Source organism: Carcharhinus amblyrhynchos, chromosome 3, assembly GCF_965287045.1.
Source record: "Carcharhinus amblyrhynchos chromosome 3, sCarAmb.v2.hapA, whole genome shotgun sequence".
NCBI classification, from domain to species: Eukaryota; Metazoa; Chordata; class Chondrichthyes; order Carcharhiniformes; family Carcharhinidae; genus Carcharhinus; species Carcharhinus amblyrhynchos.
The window spans coordinates 82352717-82376196 of NC_137326.1; the positions used below are offsets into that span (position 1 = coordinate 82352717).

The window sequence follows — 23480 nt, forward strand, 5'->3', positions numbered from 1 at the left end:
AGAAGCTCGACACTATTCAGGGCAAAGCAGCCCACATTACCCCTTCCACAAACATTCCATCCCTCCACCACCGACAAACAGTGGAAGCCATGCGTACCATCAATAAGATGCATTGCAGGAACTCACCAAGGCTCCTTAGGCAGCAACCTACAAAGTCACAGCCACTGCAGTCTAGAAGGTGGCACCACCACATAGAAGTTGCCCTCCAAGTCACCACCCTGACTTGGAAATATTTCACTGTTCCTTCACTGGAACTTCCTCCCTAACAGCACTGTGGTCATTTCTACACTGCCTGGATTGCAGCAATTCAAGAAGACAGTTCACCACCACTATCTCAAGGATAATTCGGGATGAGCAATAAATACTGGCAGAACCAGCAATGTCCACATCTTGTAAGTGAATTTACAAAACAATTAATTTTGATCATACTGTATTTTCAAGTTCTGCAATCGGCAGTGAAATATTTTAGCTTTGATTTTGCTCTTCTATTCTATTGCTTTTAACACAACAAACCAACTAAAACCTGAATAAGATGCTGGAAGATATACGTAGGGACAGTATATTTTGAGGTGGCAGAGAGAATGATGAGGCTTTATAATGCGTTCATTACAGCCATTTTGCACAACTGTTTTCAATTACAGATCATGTAACATTTTAAGTATCAGAGAAGGACAACTAGAATTTTGCCATCTAAATAGAATGAGCTGTGAGAAGAATGGCAGAAATAGCCTGCCTGCCAACAGCTGGGTTAAAGCATGGCACTCTTTGAAAATCATTTAATATTAGATTTGCCAGAACAATAAATAAATTGCAATGATGTCTAATTTCACAACATTATTTTGTTTCCAAACTCTTTGCATGCAAAGTTGATATGACTCTCAGTATAGTCATTACATAAAGTAACATAATAATTGGATTGTAGAATGACTGCAGCCCAATAGTACCTCAGCTCAAACAGGCATGACACAGCATCATTCGTTGGCAAACTGGCTTTAAGACTTAAAGGAGGATTTTAACTTGCACAAAAATAGCATATAAGAGGATCTCAAACTGAGGAGCACTTTTTGTTCTTCTGATACTGGTTCCTGACGATTAGATGATAAGCCAATTAAATAAACTATTCCAATAACATATGCTGTTGGACAGCATAGTCTTGTCACTCAGATAGGACTGAATTTTGCCAGTCAACAAGCTGAGGCTCCAACTCTGGTGAAATCCAACAAGCACCCAGTAGATGAGTAGAAGTCTTTGTGGGCCCCAGAATTAGGAATCCACTATGACATTGCAGAGAGGAAAGTAGGTGCTCCTGAAGCGTTTCATCAGTGACTGATGTGATTACAATTCAATGAATGGATGTATATGTTTTGGTCAAGAGGATGGAGACAATGGGTGGCAATGATGTCAAGTGATGCCTCAACTCTGTTTCTGTCAGTTGTCTAAAAGCCAAATAGTAATTCATATTCTTGGTAGATATGTGGAGGGTGGGGTGAGGGGGAGGAAGATAAAGTGAGGGAGTCAAAGGTGACTTTTGATTTGATTTGATTTATAATTGTCACATGTATTAACATACAGTGAAAAGTATTGTTTCTTGTAAGCTATACAGACAAAACATACCATTCATGGTGAAGGAAATAAGAGAGTGCAGAATGTGGTGTTACAGTCATAGCTAAGTTGTAGAGAAAGATCAACTTAATGCAAAGTAAGTCCATTCAAAATTCTGACAGCAGCTGGGAAGAAGCTGTTCTTGAGTCGCTTGGTACATGACTTCAGACGTTTGTGTCTTTTCCCTGAAGGAAGAAGGTGGAAGAGAGAATGTCTGGGGTGCATTGGGTCCTTAATTATGCTGGCTGCTTTGCTGAGGCAGTGGGAAGTGTAGCCAGAGTCAATGGATGGGAGGCAGGTTTGGGTGATGGATTGGGGCTACATTCCCGACCTTTTGTAGTTCCTTGCAGTCTTGGGAAGAACAGGAGCCATACCAAGCAGTGATAGAACCAGAAAGAATGCATCTGTAAAAGTTGGTGAGAGTTGTAGCTGACATGCCAAATTCCCTTTGGCTTCGAAGAAAGTAAAAGCGTTGGTAGGCTTTCTTAACTATAGTGTTGGCATGGGGGGACCAGGACATGTTGTTGGTGATCTAAAAACTTGAAGCTCTCGACCCTTTCTACTTCATCCCCATTGATGTAGAAAGGAGCATGTTCTCCTTTATGCTTCCTGAAGTTGACAATAATCTCCTTTTTTTATTGACATTGAAGGAGAGATTATTGTTGCCACACCAGTTCACCAGATTCTCTATCTCATTCCTGTACCCTGTCTTGTCATTGTTTGAGATCCAGTGGTGTCATCAGCAGACTTGAAAATTGAATTGGAGGGGAATTTAGCCGCACAGTCATAGGTGTATAAGGAGTATAGTAGGTGGCTGAGAACACAGCCTTGTGGGGCACCAGTGTTGAGGATGATCGAGGAGGAGGTGTTGTTGCCTATCCTTACTGATTGTGGTCTGTGAGTTAGGAAATTCAGAATCCAGTTGCAGTGTGAGATGCTGAGGCCCAGGACACAGAGTTTGGAGATGAGTTTCATAGCAATAACAGTGTTGAAGGCTGAGCTGTAATCAATAAATAGGTGGTGTCCTTGTTATCTAGATGTTCCAGGGTTGAGTGCAGGGCCAGGGAAATGGCGTCTGCTGTGGACCTGTTGCTGTGGTAGGCAAACTGTAGTGGATCCAAGTAGTCTGGGAGGCTGAAATTGATTCATGCCACGAATAACCTTTCAAAGCACTTCATAATAATGGACATCAGAGCCACTGGCTGATAGTCAGTAAGGCATGCTGCTTGGTTTTTCTTAGGTATCGGGATGATGGTCATCTTTTTGAAGCGTATCAGGACATCAGATTGTTGTAGAGGTTGAAGATGTCTGTGAATACTGTTGCCAGCTGATCCACACAGAATCTAGTGCACACCTGGGTACCCCATCCAAGTCCATCTGGACTCTAAAATGACAGGCCTCGCTTCTCCTGAAACCATACAATCCCGCCTGAAGTCTACGTACCTTTCCATGGTCCACTCTCGCCTGCTCCGATTCCGGTGGTGGGTGGGGCGGTAAAATCCCGGCCAACATGTCTGCAGATAGAAGTTTGGAAGCTGTGGTAATTGAGTATGTCAATGCTTGAATTATATCTCTGTATCTCCTCCATTACGATAACATTCCAAGATTCCTCTGCTTCTCCAATTTGGCTTCTTGTGCATCTGGTTTTAAATATTCCAGCATTGCAGCATTGTTTGGCAGTGGGATGATCTAGTTATTTCAAAGGGTTTTCCATTGAAATACCCCTTTGCCACTGGGAAATACATGGCTGGGGTACACATCAGTGGGACCGTAAGCTCCTGCTGGCATGAATGTCCTGAAAGATCTGGCCGTTGCCTTATGTCCCTTGTTTGATAAAATTCCTTTGAAGCATCTTGGGATATTTTACTCTGTTAAAGACAATATATAGGCAAGTTGTTATTGAATGAGACAGATCCACTGCCCTCCAATGTGTTATTCATAATTGATCAGAACATTAGGCTTTCTAGATGGATTCACATCCCTCTATAGCTGGGATTATTTCCACTAGATTCCAGATAATCCTGGAAGACAATCTCTGAAGACGATTTTAGAGGTGTAGGATAGTCTAACTGGCCAATCAATGCAAAGCCTATTCCTACTCTGTAGATATACTGGTGTACTATGGTTGGAAAAGCACCAACATGTTTCAGATCATAATTGTAGGCCCTAAACCTTGGCTCTGGCCAAAACAATAGATCAGTGTTTTGGACTTCAATGAATTGGGTGCATCATTCAATAAGAACATAAGAACATAAGAAATAGGAGCAGGAGTAGGCCATCTAGTCCCTCGAGCCCGCCTCGCCATTCAGTAAGAACATGGCTGATCTGAAGTGGATCAGTTCCACTTTCCCACTTTCTCTCCATAACCCTTAGTTCCCTTGTCTATCAAAAACCTATCTACCCGTGACTTAAATATATTTAGCGAGGTAGCCTCCAGCACTTCAACGGGCAGAGAATTCCAGAGATTCACCACCCTTTGAGTGAAGAAGTTCCTCCTCAACTCTGATCTAAACTGCCACTCCCCCCCCCCCTTATCTTGAGGCTGTGCCCTCGAGTCCTGCTATCCTTTCTAAGCGGGAAGACACTCTTTAACCTCTACCCTATCCATCCCCTTCATTATCTTATACGTCTCGATAGTACAGACCGAGTCTATTCAATCTCTCTTCATAGGCCAACCCCCTCATCTCCGGTATCAGCCTAGTGAACCTCCTCTGCACTCCCTCCAGGCCCAATATATCCTTCCGCAAGTGCGGCGACCAAAACTGCACACAGTACTCCAGCTGCAGCCTCACCAGTACCCTGTACAGTTGCAGCAAGACCTCCCTACTTTTATATTCTATCCCCCTCGCTATAAAGGCCAACATTCCACTCGCCTTCTTGATCACCTGCTGCACCTGTAGACTGAGTTTTTGCGACTCATGCACAAGGACCCCCAGGTCCCTCTGCACTGTTGCATGCTAAAGCTTTTCACCTTTTAAATAATAATTCCTCCTACTATTATTTCTGCCAAAGTGGATAACCTCACATTTGCCAACATTATACTCCATCTGCCAGGTCCTCACCCACTCGCTCAGCCTATCCATATCCCTCTGCAGACTTTCCACACCCTCCACGCAATTTGCTTTTCCACTTATCTTCGTGTCATCAGCAAACTTCGTCACCCTACACTCAGCCCCCTCCTCCAGATCGTCTATATAAATGGTAAATAGCTGGGGCCCCAGCACCGATCCCTACGGCACTCCACTAGTTACCAAGGCACCATTCAATGGAGCAGAGCTGTTGGTTTGGGAAGCTGCAATAGTGTTCTTGGCTCTTGACATACTATTAGAGGTCAGGAGCCAGAAAGCCAAAAGTATTTTAGATTATCCTGGAGAGCTGGTTGAAAGAACTCTCAAAACAGTGCTTCAAGATTGTTTTCTGATCCTCAGCTTGTTTCCAGGAGCCCTGCAGATGCTCTGGTTAAAGAGAGGTATGGACAGCTCACAGATTGAGGCCTATGGAGGCAGGTGATGAATTAGGGTTCTTAAGTGTTGCCATTTACCAGAAACTCAACTGGACTAGCCATATAAGTACTGTGGCTTCCAGAGCAGGTCAAAGGCTCGGAATCCTGTAGTGAGTAACTCAGCTCTTGACTCCCTAAAGCTCATCTACCACCTACAAGTCACATGTCAGGAGTGTAATGGAATACTCTCCTCTTGTCTGGGTGAATGCAGCTCCAGCGATACTCAACCTTGACACCATCCTGGATAAAGCAGCACTCTTGATTGACACCCTATCCATTAACGTTCACACCCTCCATCACCAATGAACAATGGCAACAGTGTGCACCATCTGTAAGGTTCATTGCAGAAGCTCACCATGCTTTGTCGACAGCATCTTCCAAACGCACAACCACTACCATCTAGAAGGACAAGGACAGCAGATATATGTGAATGCCACCATCTGGAAGTTCCCCCCAAGCCCTTCATCATCCTGATTGTAAATATATTGCCATAAATTCACTTTCACTGGGTCAAAATCCTGGAACTTCCTCCCTAACAGCACTGTGGATGATCAACACCACATGGACTGTAATGTTTCAAGAAGGCAGTTCACCACCACATTCTGAAGGACATTGGGGATGGGCAAAAACTGCTGGCTTAGCCAGTGATGCCCCCATCACTTGAATAAAAAAAATCCACTAATTAATAAAGGGCACAGCCAGTTTAAACTCAATATGTAAGGAGTAAGGTGTTAATATGGATCCTGGAAAATATTGCCTATAGGTATTGGGCATTTATCTTGTGTTTAAAGTTTTAAACTTTATTTATTAGTTTCACAAGCAGGCTTACATTAACACTGCAATAAAATTACTGTGAAAATCCACTAGTCGCCACACTTCTGCGCCTGTTCGGGTACACTGAGAGAGAATTTAGCGTGGCCAATGCATCTAACCAGCATGGCTTTCTGACCGTGGGAGGAAACCAGAGCACCCGGAGGAAACCCATGCAGGCACAGGGAGAACATGCAGACACCGCACAGACAGTGATCCAAGCCAGGATTCAAACCCAGGTCCCTGGCACTGTGAGTTGGAAGTGCTAACCGCTGTGCCACTGTGATGAAAAGAGGGCAAACATGCAAATGCTGCTTTGTTTTGTGTTATACATCCAATGTATAACTCAGAGAAATGGAAATTTCACACCCATGCAATGTGTATTCAAATGATTTGGGTTGGGGTGGGGGGGGTGCAGCACAGTTTGATTACAGTGAAGGCTCTTGCTATATGTAGGTCAGAAAATTGTACACATTTACAGCATAGAAATTGACCATTTGTCCATTGAGCCTGCACCAACTCTCCGACACTGGTTTTCACCTCATTTCTAATCTTTTTCCTTACATATTTTACTTTCTGAAATACCTGTTTATTTAAATTTTAAAAGCCGTGCATTGGAATCTTTACGTCCCCATTCGTCTGTTCTTTCAAAGGCTGTACCATTTAGTGCCAATGTCCTTTGTCAGAGGCAGACTTATAATGAAATCCATCATACCTAGGCACAGGGCTGCGACCAGTGGTGGGGCCCCACATTAGCTGATGGCTTTGGGACACCAGTCAGAGCCTGAGAGTTCTGAATTTGCTGATAGACTCAAAAAATGCAGAAGAACCTATTAGCAACCAATGCAGAACAACAATGGACTCTGATTGATGGAGACCCAAGGAATCTAATGAGGCCAGAGCAGCCTGAGCCAACAGTGAGCTTGCCTTGGGTGTGAAGGCTGAGGAGGAGACACTGGTGGTCACTGAGCGGAGCAGTGGGGCTACCCAACCAGGCCAGAGGTGAACCGAGGGCAAAGGCAAGGTGAAGTGAGGCCTGGCAGCAGCTGAGTGAGCTGAAGAGTGAGTGAACCAGCACATTTCCCAAGTCATCATTGAGCAGAGGTGAGGTATGATAGACAAGAAGTTGCTGGAGATTGTCAAAGGGAACAGTGGGGTAATTCAATCCAGCCGGCAGGGCTGAAGATGATGGTCAGCAATGAACTTAGGATGAGGTGAGGATGCTGACCAGGCTGCAGGTGAGGCAGCCAGTGAGTGAGCCAACATGTTTCTCAAGGTCTTCATTGTCAAGCAGAGGTGTGAGGGTCAAGGAGGAGGCGTCAGCAGTTGTCGAGATGAGCAGCAGGGCGATTTGGCTAGGTCAGCAGCAAGGCTGAGGTGGGCTGGTGGGTAATGAGCCGAGGTTGATGTGAGAAGGCCAGATAGCCAGGCAGCCAGTGAACAGGCAGAACAGTGAGGTTGTTGAGTGAGCACTGTTAATGTGAACCCAACCAAGGCTCAGGAGAATTGGGCAACCAAGGGTGAGGCTGAGGCCACGCCCTGTGAAGCCCTTGTGCATTATTCATCCTATGTTCCAGTCATTCCTTGAATTTAATCTGCAACACAGCAGCTGAATCATGTGAGGCAGCTGTACATTTTTTTTTGAATTTGTTCAAAACTTGGATGTATTTTTTCTGGTTTCCATGCATCGCTAGAATAGACTGCAATCACATTTGGAGCAGGTGTATGGAAGACATTTGATGCTCTTGCAGATGCTGTTTTCCTTTTGAAACTGAACTTTGTCAATATAAAGGAATGCTTAACAGATATAGCCACGTTAGATTCTGTGTGAAAGCTGAAGCAAAATCTATAGCAGAGAAGTTTGAAAGGTAAAATATTGCCGTTTTTATTGTTTTATAGAACTGAATATCTCAAAGATAGAACTGTTTATCCTTGTTGTTGGGGGAGGTAGTGGAAGCAGATGTGATAGTGATTTTTAAGGGATATCTTGACAAATACATGAATAGGATGGGAATAGAGGATATGGTCCCTGGAAGGGTAAGGAGTTTTAGTTCAATCGGGCAACATGGTCGGTGCAGGCTTAGAGGGCCAAAGAGCCTATTCCCTTGCTGTCATTTTCTTTGTAATCAATGATGTCAGCAAATCACTACAAAATGTTGATACAACTTTATTGAATACTTCACAAATTTTAGCCTCTGTTAGAAATGTTGTCATGGAAATTGGAAATGATGGGTGGAATTCTCCAGCAGCGCTCGCCCCAAAATAAGGCAATCTCACCTGAGTCCTTCGCATGATCTACCCCACCGCCTGCAGGATAGAACATAGAACATAGAACATTACAGTGCAGTACAGGCCCTTCGGCCCTCGATGTTGCACCAACCAGCAGAACCAATCTAATGACCTTCTAACCTAAACTATTCCAATGTTATCCATATGCCTATCCACTGACCATTTGAACGCCCTCAAAGTTGGCGAGTCCACAACTGCTGCAGGCAGGGCATTCCACGCCCTTACATCCCTCTGAGTAAAGAACCTACCTCTGACGTCCCCTTAATTTAAAGTTATGTCCCCTCCTGTTAGCCATCACTATCCGAGGAAAAAGACTCTCACTGTCCACCCTATCCAATCCTCTGATCATCTTGTATGCCTCAATTAGGTCACCTCAAAAACCTTCTTCTCTCTAATGAAAATAACCTCAAATCCCTCAGCCTTTCCTCATAAGACCTTCCCACCATACCAGGCAACATCCTGATAAGCCTCCTCTGCACCATTTCCAATGCCTCCATATCTTTCTTATAATGCGGCGACTAGAACTGTATGCAATACTCCAAGTGCAACATGACCTCATGGCTCCGAAATTCAATCCCTCTACCAATAAAAGCTAACACACCGTATGCCTTCTTAACAACCTTATGAGATATGTTGGGGAGAATTCCCCCCCAACATATCTCAGTGGAAACAGAGGCACTAACAGTAACAAAGAATACAGATCCATCTGATGATGAGAAGCGTAAAAGACACAGAAAGTTATTTTTTGATTAAACTAGAAAAAATAAAATCACTTTGAAAGGGAAAGAGAAGATCATCATTGAGACTATCAGTGGTGTTTGTGGCACAGTAATGGTGCAGTTGCAGAGTAGAAGTTAAACTGTGAAGAAAACTGTTCAATGATTTTCTGTGCTATACAATAGAAGTTTGGATAAAAATGCTAATTGCCATTATAGTAAAAACTAACTGAATTCTACCAGGAGGATATAGACAAAAATCCTTTTGAAGAGGAAGGAAAACAAATCATCCCTTTCATCAATAATGATGAAGTTTATGCTTTGAGATCATCTGTACAGACTTGCATGTGATGGCTTATAGGTAACATTTCCAAATGTAATGACCACAATGAGGTCCATGAGATTGGTTTCTTGGTGTATGAGTTCCCTGACTGAGGTAACAATTGCATGCCCAATCAAGGAGTTTCACCTGTATATATATTATATATATACATATATATAATGGAGTGTCAGGATGACTAACACTCTAGATTCTAACTTGTATGAGAAGCACTCTTAGGAGTGAAATTGAGTTTGTAAATAAAGGGAATCTGGCGAAGGGGCTCTAGCTTCTGAGAAGTTATTTCAGAAACCATTTCTGAAAATATTTTAACAATACCTATCATAAGTGCTTCCAGAGAACATTCTTTCTCAGTATTGAAAAAAATAAAAAATTATCTGCGAAGTATGATGAGTCAGGAACATTTTACAAGTTCAACAATACTGAAAACTGAAAATTCATCCTTACAAAATTTTACCTATCATTTTGTGAAGAAAAGGTGCAGAAAAGAGCTATCTGAATTGTCATAGGTTGCAAACAACTGATGAAGCAAGAAAATCTTAAAATATGTCTTCCTTCCATACTCTCTTGGTTAAATTCCATTTTTCAAATGGAACCACTATTTGCTGGTCTGATACCACGGCTGTCATCTACAGACAGATATAACAGGTGAGTAACCGTCACCCCCCATTGCTCTCAATACCGGCAAGAGAAAGTCTTTTTGTCAAAGAACGAATCCCGCCAGTTGCCAGCAAAACCGCTGATATTGGACTTGGACTCGTTGGACTCCAGTTGATTGAAGTAGTTGCTGCTGCACTTCACTTTTTCCAGCTCATTCTGTCCTGCACCGGCCACTGAGGCAGAGCACAGGGCCCCTAAAAGTGTAAGTTATCAAATCATAGAATCCTATAGTGCAGAAGGAAGCCATGTGGCCCATTGAGTCTGTACAGACCATAACCCCATTTAGCTTGGCCAATCAACTTAACCCGCACATCTTTGAACAGTCCAAAATTGGATTGTGGGAGGAAACCCAAGCATCTGGAGAAAACCCACGCAGACACAGGGAGAATGTGCAAACTCCAGAGTGAGCCAAGCTGGGATTTTCCAGCATTTTCTTTTTTTAGTTCAGATTCCAGCATCAGTAGTATTTTGCCTTTATCTTATCACTAACGTAGTTTGGCCAGTGTGTACGTGGATTAAAGTCACTATATTTCCTGAAGCAGTCTTGTTACATGCATGTTTAATTTCCTCTAATTTTCTTTGTGGCATGGTCAAAGTCACTTCTTTACCTGCAGACTTCATGGATCACAATGGGACTAAGGGACATCACTACATCAGGTTGAAACATCCTTTTATGCATGGACAGCACAGATAGTGGTCTTGTGGCTGAGGTCTATGTCCCAGTTCCCTTTAAGTGAGTATGGCAATGTGGAAGAGGTCATTCATCCTTTCTCTGCACAGCGGGGTTGTCCATTGGTGAATGCAGATAGCCTTCCATGCAGGGTTGGTGATTTCAACCAGCCTTTTCCTTCTATGCCTCAGCTAAAGGACAATCCTTTCTGCCATTGAATTCAGTAATGCTTCCAGGGATGCGCTGCTAAATCTGGATGAGCAACACTGAGAAAGTCTTGGTTGTGTAATTAATAAGCCCAGCATTGTGCAATTCAGAAGAATTTCTCATTGGGTTCCACAGCAGGCAACACACTCACTAACTGCCCCTGCCACGGGACTGAGGCCTGGAGGGGTAAATTTCAGCCAGAGAACTTAGTTCTATTTTCTTATCACTTTTGTTTGCGTGGATTTTATTCACTGATGCATTGTCACTGCTAAACTCTTTGTCTTTTCCTTTTCTGTTCTTGTCTTTTATCCAAAGTGTAATAGTGCTCTATCATCTCAACTCTTCGTTTTACGCTTCACCCTATCCCTTTCCTTATCTCCCTTCTACTGCTCCCTCCCCACCAACTCTTTCAGTTCAAAGCTCTATTCGTAACCCTTGTTCACGGTGGCACATTGGTTAGCATTGCTGCCTCACAGCAGGGACCTGTGTTTGATTCCTGGCTTGGTTCACTCTCTGTGTGGAGTTCACACGCTCTCCTCCTGCCTACTTGGGTTTCCTCCAAGTGCCTTGGTTTCGTCCGACAGTTCAAAGATGTGCATTTTAGGTGGATTGGCCATGCTAAATTACCCCTTAGTGTCGGGGGGGGCTAGCTAGAGTAAATGCAAGGGGATATGGAGGTAGGGGCTGAGTGGGATGGTCATCAGTATAGACCTGAATGGCCTCCTTCAGCACTGTAGGATTCTATGATTCTATGATTCTGTATGAAGGGGAGATGCCACTGAACTTTCAGGGCAGGGTATGCCACCTGAGTTGATCGTTCAACAAAAAGAGGCAAAAATAAATTAAGCAAAAGCACCAACTTGAAATTTTAAGAATGGGAGATGCAATCTAAATATTCCATGAAGGGCATGGATTTTCCATTTAAGGTTGAAATCCATGAAGTTGGTATACACTGCTTGAGAGTCACTTGGCTGCAAACTATAAGGAAAGGGGGTAAATATTAGTCAGAGAGTAAGAAGAACAAATTTGCCAGAGATTATCGACAATTCCCTAAATTACTTCTATTCAAAGAGGCTCCTCCAGCTTTAAAGACATCACTGCTGCGTGTAATTCCATTCCATCAATACAATAGATGCTACTGGATAGGATAGGAGTGAGGTCCACACTTGATGCATGATGAGGCAAATTATGGAAATGCTTCCATTATCCTGCCTGGACTTTCCACTGGGATTCTCCCACAGATTAGCACACCTATGGAAAAGCACAGTAAGAATAGCTCAGCACACCCTTTATTTGAGAAGTTCCCTAACCCTCTCAGCAAGTTACAGCAGAAATGGAATTTCCCATGGAATTTAGGGTACAAGTAACTCACCCTTAATCATGGATTAGCCTTGAAATATCTTTGGTCTATCTACCTTACATGCAGCAGCACATGATCCACCCAGGAACTGAACCAACAGGATACGCAGGACAGGCAGTTTAAATTGGTTGCTTAGGAAAAAGTTTCAGTGACTTATTTTATGAAAAACAATGTTATTATTACCCATGTGAGTGTGTTTGATGATGATGTAGTAACTGTCAGTTTACAGTTTGCGCTTATTAGAAAACGTAAGTAAACAGGACGATTTGGAGGAAATGCTGTCCTTTTCTGACATTGTGGTGTAGTGGCTGATGTGCGTGTGACCTTACTGTAGATGTTTTAACCAGACAATAGTTTCAATGTATCAAATGCGTTGCTAGGGTTGAAGAGAAATAACAGAACTGAAAAATAATTGAAAGATAATCATCTCTCTAGATATGGGGAGATTTCTTTTCTGTTATGCAGAAAGGCAGGAAACAATAAACATGTTTAATTGTCTCTGAAAGTATTACACCATTAGATTATACTTAGTTTTCTTCATTTAGCAGTTTAACTTTGTTACAAAATGCTACATAAATCAGTTCTAATTAAAACAAACCAATTTATGAAGAAATGATCATTGAACCAGTTAATACTTATTTTTAAAAAAAGACGATTGCAACTTTTTTTTACCTCTTCAGAGCTGCACTTGTCACCAGGGATTCCAAATACTTTTATTATTCTTTACTTTGAGCTAACAGGAAAAGTAAATTGAAAGAGTGAATCCTGGTGCTGTAATTGATAAGGTGTTTCAGCATTGCCACAAACCGAGATCTCCTTCGCTTCCAGTAATCAGTGATGTCTCTTCAGCCATATTGAGAGATGGTGGCAAATATGGGATCAAAATAAATGTATTAATCCCTTTTCACATCGCTCATTCTCCTTCCCTCCACTCAGGCTTCGAAACAGATTAGGGAAAGCAGTCTAGTTGCCTTCCACTTAGTTACATTTAGTTGAAGTTTCTATTTAACAGCATTGTTTTAATTAACTAGAATGCAAACACAATGGTTGACTAAGAAAAATCAGTGGATATGAGGTGCAAGTGATACAAATGAAGCTGGTAATGTGAAATTCTTTGGGGTCAATGTGTACTTTCTTAAGTGAAGCTGTGACAATTTCAGATTTATGTAAATGACTTGGATGAATTGGGATTGTAGCCAAATTTGCTGATGATATGAAGATTGGGGTTGGAAAGCAAATGATTAGGAAGATACAAGGAATCCACAAAAGAACAGAGATAGGTTAAATAAGTGGGCACAAATTTGGAGATTGAATATCATGTGAGAAAATGTGAGGTTTCGCTCTTTGATAGGAAGAAAAGAAAAACAGAGCATAGGTGGAGAGAGACCACAGAATGTTGCAGAACTGTAGAATCTGGGCGTCCATATAGAGTCACACAAAGTCAGTTTTTAATTGATTGATTAAGAAGGCAAATTGAATGTTGGCCTTTATTATAAAGCGGGATGGTGTATAAAAGTAGGAAAGACTTACTATAATTATACAGGTTATTGGTGATACTATACCTAGAGTGCTTTGTGCAATTTTGGTCATCTTATTTTAAAACGGACATTTGCATTGGAAGCATTTCAGCGAAAACTCAAAGGACTGATTTCTAGGATGAAGGCGTTTTCTTATGAAGAAAGGTTGAGCAAGTTGGGCCTATATTCATTGGAGTTTAGGAGAAGGACAGGTGATCTTATTGAAACATATAAAATTCTTGGGGGATTGACAGGGTAGATGCTGAGAGGATGTTTCTTATCATGGGGGTTATCTAGAACTTGGTTACAGAGTTTAATAATAAAGAGTCACCCATTTTAAACAGAGGTGAGAAAACATTTTTTCTCTGAGGAGATTATTTGTGCTTGGAATTCTCTTCCTCCAGTAAGTATTGGAGGTTGCTACATAAGAACGTAAGAACTAGAAGCAAGATTAGGCAATCTAACCCCTTGAGCGTGTCCTGCCATTCAATAAGATCATGGCTGATCTTTTTGTGGGTTCAGCTCCACTTACCTGCCTGCTCACCATAACCCTTAACTGATAATCCTTTACTGTTCAAAAAATTATCCTTGCCTTAAAAACATTCAATGAGGTAGACTCAACTGCTTCACTGAACAGGGAATTCCACAGATTCACAACCCTTTGAGTGAAGAAGTTCCTCCTCAACTCAGTTCTAATTCTGGTCCCCCTTATTTTGAGGTCATGCCCCCCTGTTTTAATTCCATCTGCCAGTGGAAACAACCTCCCTGCTTCTATCTTACCTCTTCCCTTCATAATCTTCATAAGATCTCCCCTCATTGTTCTGAATTCCAATGAGTATAGTCCCAGTCCACTCAGTCTCTCCTCATAAGCCAACACTCTCAACTCCAGAATCAACCTAGTGAATCTGCTCTGCATCCCCTCCAGTGCCAGTACATTCTTTCTCAAGTAAGGAGATCAAAACTGTACACAGTACTTTAGGTGTAGCCTCACCAGCACTTTATACAGCTGCGACCTCCGTGTTTTTAAACTCCATCCCTCTAGAAGTAAAGTACAAAATTCCATTTGCCTTCTTAATTACCTGCTACACCTGCAAACCAACTTTTTGTGATTCATGCACGAGGACACTCAGGTCCTTTCGCACATCAGCATACTGCAATTTTTTACAAGTCAAATAATAGTCCACTTTGCTGTTATTCCCATCAAAATGGATGACCTCACATTTACCAACATTGTATTCCATCTGCCCGATGCTTACCCACTCAATTATATCCCTTTGTAGCGTCCTCTGCACACTTTGCTCTGCCACTTATCTTACTGTCATCTGCAAATTTTGACCATAAGACATAGGAGCAGAATTAGGCCATTCAGCCCATCAAGTCTGCTCCGTCACTATACTTGGTCCCCAACTCCAAATCATCTATGTTAATTATAAATAATTGCAGTCCCAACACTGACCCCGAGGCACATCACTAGTCACTGATTGCCAATCAAAAAAATACCCATTTACCGCCACTCTTTGCATTCTGTTAGTTAACCAATCCTCTATCCTTGCTAATACAATGCCCTCAACACTGTGTATCTTTATCTTATGCAGCAGCCTTTGGTGCAGCACCTTGTCAAATGCCTTCTAGAAATCCAGATATGCCACATATGTTGGTTCGCCATTGTCCACCGTGCACATAATGCTCTCAAAGAATTCCACTAAATTAGTCAAACATGAACTGACCTTCATGAGCCTATGCTGCGCCTTCTCAATGAGACAATTTATATCCAGGTGTCTCGCTATTTCTATCAATAGCGATGATAGATTTAAGCATTACTCCCACTACAGAAGTTAAGCTAACAGGTCTATAGTTACTCGTTTTTTGTCTACCTCCTTTTTTAAGCAATGGCATCACATTTGCTGTTTTCCAATCTGCGGGAACCACCCCAGAGTCCAGCGAATTTTGGTAAATTACCATTAGTGCATTTGTTATTTCCCTCACCATCTCTTTTAGTACCTTGGAATGCATTTCGTCAGGGTCAAGAAACTTGTCTACCTTTAGCCCAATTAGCTTGTCCAACACCAGCTCTTAAATGATAATGATAGTTTCTAGGTCCTCACCTACTATAGCCTATATATATACTGAATATGTTGAATATATTGAATATGTTCAAGGCTATTTGACAGTTTCTTGGTTGACAAGGAAGTCAAAGGTTATAGGGGCAGTGGACAGTCAGGAAAGTGGAGTTAAGCCCAAATCAGATCAGCCATTATCTTGTTGACTGGCAGTGCAGACTCAAGGAGCCTAATGGCTAAGTCCTGCTCTTTTTTTTGTGTTTTTGTCATTTTACATAGGAGGCATTGAGTACCAATATTGTGTTGTAGCAAATAATAGACAACAAAGGCAATCCATTCAAGAAACTATATTAGAAATCTGATAAACAAGATGTAGGCAAATTACAAGCAAAATAAATAACAGTAGTTAACATTTGGGAAATTATTAGAAAATACAGTTAAATAGAAGTCATATTAAACAATAATTTAAGAAGATCAACAATCATTTCAATCTGCATTACAGAGTAAAGAGTTACTGTTATGGTTATGAAAGAGAATCAACATGGCTCCCTTCAGTCAACTTAAAGGGGCACTCACTTTGTTCTATCACTTTATGAAATATGTGAATATGATAAAAATGATTTATCATTGCCTGATAGTAAACTCCCTTTAAATATAAGCAGACGTGGTAAAGGACGATTGTTTTGATACAAATGGTTTACATAAACAAGAATTTTAAGTTCTACATGTCAGTAAGTTACAATTTGGCGTATTTAATAAAGTGCAATGTTTGCCCTGGTTCAGAAAGGCAGAAGATTGTTTTTCTTATAAAAGTCAATTTTGATTGTGATTCCCATTTTGGGAATGGCCTGAGAATATTGTGTGTGTGTGTGTGTGTGTGTGTGTGTGTGTGTGTGTGTGTGTGTGTGTGTGTGTGTGTGTGTGTGTGTGTGTGTGTGTGTGTGTGTGTGTGTGTGTCTACACAGGCCACATAGTTGCTCGACTGAGGTATCCGACTTCTATGATTGCAGATACCCAACAATGGTCACTCTCTTCAGTTGACCAGATATGAAAACTGGGTGGGGGTGTGCGAAAGATCAACTCTTAACCTGTAAGAAAGTTGCAATTGTTTGTTGTTCATACACAGACTGACACACCTTATTAACTGCCAACGTTTGCAGCATTAAACAACAAAACAAGTAAATCATTCATGTGTAGAAACATCAAGAGCAGCACCAAATTCAGCTGTGATCAGTTCAAACTTTTAACATGGTGGAACCTTTCTTCCATTTGTGAATTTTCTGGCCCCATCGAACTTTGTGTAAAATGTGGAAAAGGAGACAATTAATAAGAAAAAGCGTTTTTGAAAAATTTCCTCGATCTGAGGATTGTCGTCGTGACCTCATTTGGCAATCAATATCATCTTCATCCTGATATCTTCTGGGAAAATGTTTTCACGAGTTGCTTCACTTTCTTATTTTTTGGATTTAAGCAGATCCATTTGTCCTTTACCAGGAACCTGAAAAGAAACAGAATAAGTTTAATTAGAATATTAAGTATGTATGACATAACCTCTTAATAATGCTACATAATGTCAGACTCCAGAGAGGGACACTGTTCTCAATACTTACAACTCAGCATTCTTCGTACAGATAGGATCCTGTTCTTTGTAATCCTGGATGTTCTTCGAGTCAGGGATTCTTTTGGAATACTTCCGACAGCAATTCCTTGCTTTTGAAACAGGATCTGGAAGGCAGAAGTAAAAGGCGTGTGATTCACTGCTTTAAGGAAGAATTTGGAGCAACTACATTAAGGCAAGAACTTTACTTTTGTTCTCACCTCTGTCTTAAACGGGAGACTCCTGAGGCAGTGTTTTTCTGGAGCAGAGTCAAGGGAGGTTTATCCTGTAGTTAATTGTGCAATGTCTGACTGTTTGGCAGAGTGTGTCTGAAATCTGAAGCTGGGCCATTCTGAGAGTTAAATTTCCCTTCCCTTCCTACTCTGATACAATGGGGGGCATTTTTTCATCCCGCCCGCCACCGGAATCATAGCAAGCAGGGGATGGACACTGCAAAAGTCCATTGACTTCTGGCTTTAGGGCGAGCGTGGCCAGAAAATCCTGCCCAATATGTGATTGTTACTTTATTAAGCACATACAAGAACACGTTATTTTTTCTTGTATTGAAAGCAAACACTAAACATGCTTAGAATCAATCCAATGATTCTTCTTAATCAATAAGACACAAGACTTAATATGATAAAGCTTAATAATTTGATTATTGATATCTTATTGATCGCATTGTTAAGTATTAACTACAAAATTCCAACTTGGAAATTACACAGTTTTAAAGAAGTGTTTTGAAGTGTGGGACTGATAGAGGAATAGGCTGAACGCTGATTTTAATGTTAGGATTCTACCCCGCGTTGCAAGACAACATTTTGCATCTGTATATAAACACTTTAAAGCATCTGAAGTGTCAATTATGATTGTCAAATAATCCTTCTGTTGCATTGTGCACTGGCCAATCTCTCATTGCATCAGATTTATAATAATCCTTGCTGATACCTGTGGAGTCCAGAACTGAAGAGAAAGTGTACTGGGATCATACAAACCAGCTCCAGGCTGGTAGTTTAATTGCTCTCCGGCTAGAGAAGTTACAGTGAGACTCCAGCACTTTTCCAAATTCAAAGTCAGTGCGGTTCTTGTGGGTTTTGTCAATTTAGAATCAGTGTGCTTCAAAAGTGAAGAGTAGTAAACAAGCTAACCATTCCTAGCTGCCAATTACTAGTATCTTAAATCAAAATTGTTTTCCTGAACATGAGAATGAATTGTACCGAATAACAAATACTCAATGCCCTTCAACTTATTTCCCACTTGATTTGCTGCTTGCTTCACACGTGTTAAGGGAACTTGATAAAGACAAAAATCTACAGCAAAACATAAACAAAGGCTGGGATATATTCTGTTGTTGTTGTTGTTGGTGGTGGGGGGGGGGAGTTCTTCACCAAAGAAACCATGTTTCTTCACCTAAAAGCTATTGAAATTTGCTAATGTGATCAATACAATTCAATAAATGGCTTTGTTTCAAGTATTCAAATTCAGTGGCTAATAATTTTCATGGGCAACCTGACAGGCTTCTATCAGACTGACAGATCTATCAAATCAAAGCTAAAAGTTGCTGTAAAAATAATGTTGCTTAAAAAAACGGATCGTACATTGAACTAAGTAATAAACAGATATAGCTGTTTCTCACCTGCTGCCTGTAACAAGATGAAGACACTGAAGCAAATCAGCACGACCAGAACCTGCTTCATCTTCTCTCGAGAGAGTTCTTTGCTGATGGGACAGATACAAAAATCTATAACATCTCTAGAATCGCAGCATATATATATCCCATCAGGTGGTCAGCTTCCTGTTTAATTTCCGTGAAAAGAGGTGAGGATTTGGTGATGGAAACTCTGATAAGGTGACTCGTTTTGTACAACACCAGGTCCTATTTTTATCTGTTTCCTTTACATTTCTGCTTGCTTGATTAAGTGATTCACACAAGCAGACTTTGTGGTCATCACTGAACAGCGGATAACGCTTTTAAATTGCACATGTATTCCTGTGTCCCTCCCCCCTCCCCCCACAACTCCACTCCTCTTTTCCAGCTCCTGTACTTTGTAGAAGTTTTCATATGTTTAATTTTTTCCAGTTCTGATGCAAAGTAACTGACCAGCAGCATTGGACTGGAAACTCCATCCAAAGACCAGGTGACTTGTGCTCTGGTTAGAATTGAAATTTTGAAAACTAAAACCTGATGGAAACTTGCTTTCAGCTTCCACAATTCAGGGTTCAACATAGTAGGACAAGAGGCAAGTAGCCAACCCATTCCATTGAGATGGATTTGCAATTGGAGTGTTTTAGTGAGGCTGGACATTAACTGGCAGTACAGGTTTTATAATGCCTTTGTTGCACTGCTTGTGGGCTCGGAGAAAGATTGCTTCTCCGGGCCTCCCAACATTCACCTTCCTGATTAGACCTCACCCATACAAAGACTCCCAGGACTGGAAAATGAACCCCAGGTCCCAGGATTGGGCCCCATTTCTGAGATTGGGGCCAGGTCCTGAGGGTCAACTCACAACTGATGTTGATGGGCAAAACAAGGGTGGAGAAACAGAAGGGTAGACCAGTAAATTAAGGTGCCACGCCATCAGCGGTGTGCCTGCTGCTGGTTCACCCAATTCCAACCCCTGTCATGAGTTTATAAGAGTGTCACCCACCCATGGCTCAACAGAAGCCCTTATGCGGGCATTTAATACCCAATTAAGGGCCTTATCCCACCATCGCTCAATTGAATGGGTGGCAAGAGTGACCTGCATACATTGTGTGGCCTGGCAGCTTGCCAGGCTGTTGCTGAGTGAAAATTTGGTAATGGGTTGCCTCCTTTCCAGTTCCCCTGGGGAGCCCTCACCCACTTTCTGCCTTCATAAATCCATCATTTACTCCAACATGTCCAATATGGTCAACAGTGACCCCTGGCGCCAACTCAAGAAGGTTTGCCTGGCTGGCACCAGTAGGATCCCAGCCATACCTGAAAGTCTGAGTCTACTACTGAATGCCACCTCCTTTGCTTACCTTCAGCGCTAGCAGTGACCACTGCTCCTCCAACAGGGCAGCAGTCCATGAAACAGGATGTCCTCCTGCACACAGACAAAAGTCTTGGTTGTTACTAATTAAAGGGCCATCATCTGAAAAATTAAGGGAGGAGTGGGATGGTGAGCCAGCTTAGTAGAATGGCTTTACCTCCAAAATTTACCCAGTGGCGTCGGAAGCCCACCCTCAGCACACAATCCAATCCCCAGACTTCCATGTTTCCCATCTTCCATCTGAAACTATCCCATTCACACTCCCAACCTATGTAACCCATCCTTGTTAACATCCAAGTCAATTCCAGCATTTTCTGCTTTGGTTGATGGGTAAATCCCCTATCACTCTCACTGCGTTTGGTAGCTTGTTTCTTTGGTAGCTTGTCTGACCTGTTAATTTTTTTGCAGCATGGCTCATCAGGATATCTCAATAGCAGATTAGTGCACCTCAGCTAAACCACAGATCTGCCACAGATCTACACAAAGCAAACTGACAAAGTTTTCATACTTATTGCAAAAGTATGATCATCAGGTTAGGAATTTATTTGGATGTTCAGAGGCTGCCCACATTGAATGACTTCCATGCCAAGCAATGAAACCTTGATAATCCTGTAAAAGAGTACCCTAAAGGAACCAAATTCTCAGCTGTGATTCAGTAAAGGTCAAGTTCGCAGAGAAGTGAAAGCAAAAGACATGTAGTCAAGGACTAAAAGATCCAGCTTGATGCATGAAATCCAAATGGATCTAGCAAGCAATAATGAATATGTTTAAGGAGAACTTTTCATTACAGCAGATCCATTCCCCTTGCTAATAAATGCAGAGTTTATGACACAATAATATTCATTTCTTGTTATTTAATCTTTATTCTTAAGAACTAATAATTCAAACTTTAATTCAAAGAATGATATGATTAAAAGTCTGAATTGATTCGATCATGGGGGATAGTTTGGATTTTACATAATACCTTCTCTATAATTGTGTCAAGAGCTGTTCACATTGAATGTTGCAGAATTCAATGGCTTTACAAAGGTGTCACAACAAAGCAAATATAAAATATGAGAGTAAACTGACAAGAGTCTTAAAAGATGAAGACTTCATCCAGACCACACCACACCCAGACACAGATGGGGAGGGGGGTGGGGGTTTGGACACATAGACTGCCGAATGCCAAGGCAGTCCCCTTGTCCAAGTTGCTCTGTTAAATGTCTCCAGCCCTCACACATCACATCCCAGCACCCATGCAAATTGTCATAGGAAAAATGAGCTTAAGGAGATTGATGTGTGGCTCAGAGATCAGTGCGGGATAAGTGGATTCCAGTTCATTGGGCACTGGCAGCAGTACTGGGGAAAGTGCAGTCCGTACCTTTGGGACGATATACATCTGAACTGTGCTGGAACTGGTGTTTTTGCAAGCCGCATAACTAATGAAGTGCAGAGGGTTTTAAGCTAGTGGGGGAAAAGGAATCATAGAATCCATATAATCCCTATAGTGCAGAAGGAGGGCATTCAACCCATTGAGCCTGAACTGACAACAATGCCACCCTGGCTGTATCCCCATAACCCCATGAATTTACCCTGCTAATCCTTTGATAGTAAGGAACAATTTAGCATGGCCAATCCAACTAACCCTCACTTCCTTGGAATGTGGAAGGAAACCAGAGTACCCGGAGGAAATCCACACAGACATGCGGAGAACATGCAAACTCACACAGACAGTCGCCCAAGGCCGGAATTGAACCTGGATCCCTCGCGTTATGAGGCAGCAGTGCTAATCACTGTGCTACCATGCCACCCCCTGGTCAATCCAAGACAGACACAAGGCAAAAGAGAAAGATAATTTTGCAGGAAATGAAAAACAGACGAGAGGAAGAAATAGAGAGTTCAAATCGAACAGATGGGACTAGAAGTTAAAAATGAATAAAAGGTTAAAACAAAAGGCTTTGTATCTGAATGCATAAAGCATTCAAAACAAAGCAGATGAACTGAGAGCATACATTGAAATAAATAAGTACAATTTGATAGCCATTATAGGAAGGCATGGAGTGGGAGCTGTAAACAAGGTTTGCGAAATGACTGGGTTTCGCCAAAACTTCAGACAATACAGGAATCATGAAGCCAGTGTCTCAGGTTAAAGATGTAACTTTTGTTTGATCGAGTCACAGGGAGAGATTATCACAGAGTCCTAGGCTCTCAAGACAAAGAGCGGCCTATCCTCTCCTATAAACTCTGATGTACAATAGTTAGGAAAGGTTAGTTATACTCTTTTCTTTTCAGGTACATCTGCCTCTCATTGACTTTGGATCAATCATCTTCAATACACATAAATCAACAATAATAACTGTCATATCCTCCAGCAAATTTCACCTTAGCTTCTGGCATAATGACATTTCATTAGTTCGGACATACCCTTCCATTTTGGCAACTCTACATCCTTTATCCCTTAGTAACCAGACGCCTGGCCACTAAGTGCAAAGTTAACTTTCCCACAAGTTCCCCTCCAGGTCAATGCCAAGTCAGACTCACACATGATCCCGCCTCCAGGCACGCATCCATTTTATCTGGACAGTGAATTAATCCTATTTATGAAGTTGCCCTGAATATTCCACCATTCAAAACTCTTCTGATAAAAGCTTGCATATTTCCAAGATTTCATTATTCCCTTGGGATGTGGTTTTTGTCCTTTTCCCCTCTACCATTATACTTTTGCAGCAATCTGTCTTTGGCCAAAATGAACGATGAGTTTTATAAAATACATTTACAAAATAATTTAATACATTCAAAGTATTAATGTATATGTCTTAAATCATTATCACTTGTTTAATTTTTTACTGCATTTCATACGTATGTAGACTGCTTTCTTGTTAGCTTGTAGGTCTGATTTACAGTCATTTAACTCAATGCCGGTAGTTCTGTCAGTGCCTTAATGTCTAATGATTTAAAGTGTTTTCTGACCTATTAGGATTTTTTTCCCCTACAGGAATTGAATATTAAAGGACAGTATAGGACATTTAGAAAAGGCGAACAAGTGAGGAAAAAGTGGGGGAGTGGCTGTGTAGTTAATGATGGTATTAGCACAATGGAGAGGGATGACCTAATTACAAGAAACCAGACTGTGGAAACAGTTTAGGTAGAGATG

The 23480-nt window shown here is 41.6% G+C and overlaps 1 long non-coding RNA gene across 1 annotated transcript; it reads right to left on the minus strand.

Annotated features, from left to right (window-relative positions):
• Positions 1 to 16680: 16680 nt before the first annotated feature.
• LOC145341417 (uncharacterized) lies at positions 16681 to 19049 on the minus strand. The gene is made up of 3 exons (XR_013886368.1): positions 18967 to 19049; positions 17344 to 17458; positions 16681 to 17231 (listed from the first exon to the last, which is right to left on the minus strand). It is a non-coding gene; the product is annotated as an uncharacterized LOC145341417 (long non-coding RNA).
• Positions 19050 to 23480: the final 4431 nt, after the last annotated feature.